Source organism: Tupaia chinensis, unplaced genomic scaffold (genome assembly GCF_000334495.1).
Source record: "Tupaia chinensis unplaced genomic scaffold, TupChi_1.0 Scaffold000380_1, whole genome shotgun sequence".
In the NCBI taxonomy this organism is placed as follows: Eukaryota; Metazoa; Chordata; class Mammalia; order Scandentia; family Tupaiidae; genus Tupaia; species Tupaia belangeri.
In genome coordinates this window covers 1,563,018-1,570,031 of record NW_006159882.1, presented here as the reverse complement: position 1 = coordinate 1,570,031, position 7,014 = coordinate 1,563,018, and the positions used below count along the sequence as shown (strand labels likewise).

Genomic DNA, 7,014 nt, shown 5'->3' with positions numbered 1-7,014 from the left:
CTTGGGACCAGCTGTTGGCATAGTGGCTACGTTGCTGGACTCTCATGTAGCCTACCGTGTTTTGAGTCTTGGACTCGGTGGCTTATACTCACGCCGGACATGTTTGCATGTGTGCCCAAGATACCAGGAGGAGAATGGAGGAGAAGGGATTGTGGCGTGGCCGTGGCCATCCCCCCTGGGGAGAGGGTGATTTCTCGCTTTCTGTCTCTCTCTGTCTCTCTGGTGAGTGAACACAATCTATAGCAAAAACCTCTCTCAAAAAAAAAAAAAAATCTAGGATCCTTCAGGTATAAGTAAATATACCGTGACAAGTGATTTCAACCTGAAATAATCGTTGGTGCCCTAAAATTAGATAGCATATACCAATGGAACTTTTCACAAAGTACCTTTTATCGTTAGCTATGAATGCGTCAACATCATTACTGATTAAGGGCCAGGATGCCTGAGACTATGATACATAATTTCACGAACAAACTGAATTTTCAGCATAGTACCTAATATAATCAAGTGCTCACTCGAGTGCTTTTTAATGAATTAACAAATTATGAATAATACAAACTACTGACTTTCAAGAACATTATTTGGAAGTAAATAACAGATACCTCAGTATTGTAAGAGGCTAGTACTATTAATTTTATACAATTGAATTATACATTTAGCTACTGAGCTATACAAATGTAGGCAAAATAAATTATTAAATCTAAGCAAAATATTCAGTTTTATTTTATTAGCAACGGGGAAGTTAGTCCATATAACTCAGATAAATCTGATTTCTTTCTATGAAACTCTTCAGTGGTGAACTTGTCATAGAGATACAACCTTTCACCAAAGAGTAGACACACTATTACATTTCTTGACTAATTGGCAATCACTAACCAATCTTAAACAAAATTTTTTATTTGCTTCATTCTTTTTCTCTGTGGTATTGGTGACTAATAGAATTTTCTGTAGACTTTAGCTTTCTATGTAAAATCTAAAGATGATTATCATTGAAACAACAATACATCACAGGGAACACTGTACCAGTTCTTATTTTCCTTGATTCTCTCTAAGCATATGCATCCATTTTTTATTATAGCCACAACATGACTGCCGTGATCTCTGTTATTCTTTTTCTTTGTTTTTTTTTCAACTTTTTAAGCCTGATTTCAACCATTATTTCACTAAAATAAACTTTGCTAATATCATTAATGATCTTCTAATTATTACTTTAACTGTACTTTTTTTTAGAGAGAGATTTTTGCTACAGGGCATATGTACTTGGTAGAGTGACATAGAGAGATGGAGAGACAGAAAGCAAGAAATCACCCCTCAGCAGAATGACCACACTGCAATCCCTTCTTCTCCATTCTTGTCTCAGGATCTTGGGCACACATGCAAACACACACCCAGTGTAAGTTTAAACCACCAGTTCTGGGTCTTGAACCATGGTTGACTACGGGTAGTCCAATGACATAACTATTACACTATCTGCTGGTCCCTTAACTGTCATTTTTAATGCCTCTCTAGTTTATGTCTCAATTTAACAATGATGATGTAATGTCAGCTTTTTCTACTAAACCCTGGAGCCTGGGCATTTTCCTAAACCCTAACTGTCTTCAATCTCTAAAGTATAAAGACAACGATAATTGACAACTCTACTTTTAAGTATCTCTCAAATTTTTATCAACCTCTCAGTTCTGGCTATATCATATTTTGCCTGGTTTGTATCAATATTTACCTGTAATCTTGCCCTATTTCATTTCTCTTTCCTCATTCTGCAACTAGAGTAATATTTTAAATTGAAATCAAATAAATCCTTTGCCTAAAATTTGTTAATGGCTTCTCATCATAGTCAAGATAAAATATCCTGACTTATAAACAATCTTGTATTTTACAACCTTATTTTCTGCCTCTCTTCTCTGCCTTAGACAACACTGAACTGTTTTAACATCCCTAATGATTACTGATGTTTTTGTTGTACTTTTCCTTTGTTAATCAAGTTTCTTTCCACTATTATACTACTACCATCTGAAAGGCTTGAAAGGCTCATCTTTCAAAGATCAGCTCAAGAACACATTTTTTAAAGTTTTCCTGAAATCCTAGATATAATTTAGCATACTTTTCTAAAAGACTATTTATTTATTATTATTATTTTTCAATTTTAATGAGAGAGAGAGAGAAAGCTGCCAGGCCCGGGACTCGAACCATTGTCAGTCATGTGGGATTCCAGTGCCTTTAACCACCATGCCACCTATCAGCCCCTATCATACTTTTTTTAATGTCCCCATTTTTTATTTATATCCTGTTTTTACTCTAATAATTATAATGTAATTACAGTATAACTGTATCATATTGTATTAAACTATACAGTTTGATGTTTCAAAGTATCTATTCCATCACTCTACTGTAAACTTCTAAAGTCAATGAATATGTCAGGAAAATCAAGAAAGTTCAGTTTCTGGTGAATAATATGAACTGACTAAATGTTCATTTGTTTCATTTTATTATGCACTGAATAGGGTAGAAAATTAACAAACTTGTTTTGTCTTTGGACAAAGACAATCAATATATTGATCTATTTCATTTTTCCATCCATTTGTCATCTCCTTTCTATGTATATAGTGCATTTAAAATAATTCCATCCAATGTGACATTACTCCTAAAATCTCTCCTGCTTGATTAAAGCTTCCGCTCACTTTTTCCACTACTATTTAAATGCAGGTACCTTATCAAAAAATTTGCAGTCCTAGAGATGACCCGTGAGCATTAAAGAACTGTAAAGTGAAAAAAACTTATTGGTGCATCTACAAGGGTCATTACTTATACAGTCTGTATTGCTTGAGGACTGTTGGCTTTATGGTGTGCAATATTTCTTTTTGAAGCAGTTATGAAGTGATAAGTTAAATCTAGGTATTTTTATTCTGTGATTTATTTATTTATTTATTTATTTTTTTTAGGTCCCTGCCATAGGGCACATGCACTTGTCAGAGAGAGACAGAGAGGGAAAGTAAGAAATCACTCCCTGGAGGGAGGTATTGCCACATTCACTTCTCCTCCATTTTCCTCTCAGGATTTTGGGCACTCGCACACATGTGTTCAGAATAATTTTCGAACAGCCAAGTCTGGGTCTCAAACTGCTGTTGGCCATGTGGAAACCCAGCACCTTAACCACCTCACCACCTATTGGCCTCATATGGCTGTTTCTGTTACAATTCCACATTTGAAGGAGATGAGATTCTATGTATGTGATTCTTTAGGAGTTGTCATTTTGTTTATCTGTTATTTTTCTTTGAAATCAACTTCTAGTGGTAGATCTCCTTAGCTTGTCAGGTGGATAGCTCTTATTCACAGCTTATAGTGAAAGAAAAACTGTTCTTCAACCTCACCTCCATTGCCCTAAAAAGTCACACAAAAGAGATGGACCAGGGGTACATTGAAAATGTGCTGCTCGAGCAATGCTGTATCAGCCTGGAAAATAGCAGACACCATTCCAAGTCAACCCGTGTACTTGGTAAATGTGCACCTATGATTCTGACTGGCTGGAAAGGCTGGAGGGAGTGGAGGAGTCTTTAGAAGAAAGAATGAAGTGAATAGCTTAATTCATCTGTTATGAAGATATCTACCCTCCTCCCCCATATTCCCTTCTTTGTTCCTATCCACCCAGTTATATAATGAAGAACTCAGAAAAAACTCTCCAAAGAATCTCTTCATTTGTTCTTTGTGTCTCTGGTGATCTTTGCAAAAAACATCATTTATAAACCCAAGTGCGCTAGTCAATTACTTGAGAAGACTATTTGGTTGTCAGAGATTAAAGCTTTATTGTAATAAAGAGAACTACTTGACATAGAAAAATCTGTTTTTTTTTTTTTTTTAATTTTCGTAAGAATACATAGAAATGACATGCAGCTTGTTAGCATCAGAATCCTGGGTTCTAGACAGATTTCTTCTAGCATGATTAATCAGGACCTCAGGACACAATTAACGACATTTGTTAACTTTTCAATTACACGTACTTAAATATAAAGCCAAAATTTCTAAGCCAATTCTGTTCAAAAATAACAAAAAAGAGAAGAAACCTGGATGCGGGGCAGGGCCTGTCCCCAGGGCTAGGCTCACTCTGCTCTGGCATGTTTGGACTGCTCCTCTTTCAGCCTGACAGAACTCTGTTCTTGCGTGCATCCATCTAGGTCCCTTGGGAGCTGTCTGCTGCATGGTGGAGCCCAACTTCAGCTTGCATGTTTCTGGCAGTTAGAGGTTCTCCCTTATCTTGGCAAGTATATTATGACTCAATGCTTGTGAGATGAATAGCAAAAACATGTATGTGTAGTGTTCAAATGATCTTCTAGGTGATGTGTTTGACGTGTTGAGCTTCTCTTTGAAAGAGCACAGAAAATCATCAGACTCAGGCACCTCTGTGAGTGTTAGCCGTTGTCATTGAAAGAAAGCAGTGATCAGCAGGTTTGTGAAGACAGACACAGAGCCTTGGAGGGTTCCTGGCTGCATCCCCTCCCTTGGGCCTCATGAATTCATTAAAAGCACTCAAGAACATTTTAAAGTGCAGGTTTTGTTACTCTAATTGTAATGAGAGAATCTGATGGTTATACGTGAGTATTTAACTTTTGAGTGAATGTAGCGCATCAGTGAGACCTTCACAAAAAATGAAAATGAGTCGTCAAAAATTGTTTATCTTTTTGAAAAATGTGATCGATATAAATCTGAGAAATTTAAAACTCAAAAAGCCAAAACAATTATCAGAAGTGTTGCCTGACAACTTTTTATGGAACTGGGACAAAATAGTGACTCTGAAATTGAAGAAAATGAACCAAAATTTGAACAATTTAGGACCATATTAGAAATGTATAAACATTTTTCTAGACTATTTTGTAAGGTCCGGTTGACTTCTCTTCCCCATGGTTGTCCCAAAACATAGTGAAAAGGAAGATAGCTGAAGAGAAGAACCATCCTGACTTGTGAGTGTAAAATAGGGTCTAGAATTAACCCCTGCAGGCAGTGTCCACACTGAAGAACTTGGATGAGCTCTCAGGTGTACGTATCTTGGAGGTCAAGGAGATTATGCAGGAGTTCCTGGTTGTGGTTTACTTAGATTACATACGCCTCTGAAGAATGAGTCAGATAACCACAACTGCCTTTGCAAAGAGCCTGTTAACTCTAGAAGGAGACCTTACACCCAATCTTGTCCAGATGTAAAATGTACAAATATGAATGATCTTTTGGACAGTGATACTGCCTCTCTGAGTAGTTTTCAGCAACATGTCAGAGAGTCTTCTTGAAATACTTCAGAAACAGGTATTACTGCTAAAGTTCTGAAAAGCTTCTGGAAGATTCTGGAAGCATTTTTCTTTAAATAAATGCGTTTTATTAAAAATCCTCTGAAGACCTATGCCAGTTTATTCCATGATTCAGTGTTTAACTTCTTAAATCAGACATTGAATGGAAGATCTCAAATAATCAGATATTCAGCTTTACCATAGTGAAACATTGAAGCTTATTCTGTATAGATGGCCCAAGGTGGAGGAAGACTTTAAAACAAAAAATGGAAGACATGATAGAAGTAAAATCCCTGACATATATGGCAACATAAAATATGGTATTCAGCACAATGATTACTTGAAATCAGAAAACACGATAAACAAAATAGAGTTATACCAATTTTTGAAGGCATTGGCATATAGATTATCCCCTCAGTAATATTGTATGTAAAGCTGAAAAACTGAATATTGCAAAGGCTACTATACTCCTTTAGTTAGCAGGATTCACTCAGACCTTCAGAGGATGCCAGAGAGTGACACTGTAAATGAACTCCATCCTCTGCACCCCAGAGGTGCTCTTTCTCCTGAATGTCATGTCCGTACTTGATTATACTTTACCAGTGAAAGTCATGCACATTCTTTATTACCTACTTTTCACTATGGTGCTTTTTATGAGATGAATCAAAGGATAAATATTGGAAATGAGCTATGGATTATTTAAATATTGTCAATTCACTCAACTACATGATTCAGATTGTCATCATGCTTCATGAGAATCCTAATAAGGATCTTTCCTCAGAAGAATGCTTTTATGCTGAATTACATTTTAGCCCTGGAGTGAAAGGCTGTGAAGAAGACAAAAATGTATCATCTAGCTATAGCTATAGACCAGCTTCCAGAGAGAAAAAAGCCAGGCGATCTTTTAAATGAGGATAAACCCACGTACATCTAGAAAAATTAAGGTTGATTGAGCTACAATATTCATTTAAACCTATGGCATCACAGCCAATTCAGATACACAGGAAGTCTTTACTGCTGAGATCTGAGGAGATAGTTATAAACTAAGTCATTTCTGAAGATGCTAATTACCTACAAACTTGTAGAACAGAAGCAGAATCCTACTGCAGGTTTTGAATTATGTTCCGTGGTGCCATCCTTTAGTCCTTTAGAAACTTCACAGTGCCACATCTTTAAAGTAGGTGGATAAATTTCTTGCTTCTCCTCCATCAAGTGAAATTCCAAAGAAGACCCTAGAAATTTTATCTATAGCTTCAAGTTCCAGTCCAGAAATGAGAATAAAAGTATCTTTACATATACATACATCTGCAAAGATCCTCCAAACACGACCAGCTAACTGAAAGGGTCCTGAAGAAAACAGCCAAACAGTACCAGTGGACCTACCAGTAGTAGAATTTATGGTACTAAAGGTGTATATTGTTAATATGATGTTTACCATGTACCTCTGGTAAAGAAAAGGAAAATAAAACCTAAACTGCCTGTAACATAAGAAGAAGATGATGAAGAAGAAACCCAGTATCTGAAAACTATAGAACCAAAGTGACCTGAAATAATTGACAGCCCTGAACATTTTTCTTCCTCAAGTAATCACTTTAATGAGGAGGAAAAATCAGAAATTGAACATATAATGATTTAGGAAAATATGACGAAGAATGCTTTTCTTCTAAAAGAGTATGGAATGTATACTTCAGTTAACAAAGATTTTATCCTGAATCCTACAAATTTTGCTTATATTTATGAGAAA

General features: G+C 36.1%; 1 pseudogene; it reads left to right on the top strand.

Moving 5' to 3' along the window:
- Positions 1-3,399: 3,399 nt before the first annotated feature.
- On the top strand, positions 3,400-6,693 carry LOC102476353 (inositol hexakisphosphate and diphosphoinositol-pentakisphosphate kinase 2 pseudogene; annotated as a pseudogene).
- The last annotated feature ends 321 nt before the right edge of the window (positions 6,694-7,014 follow it).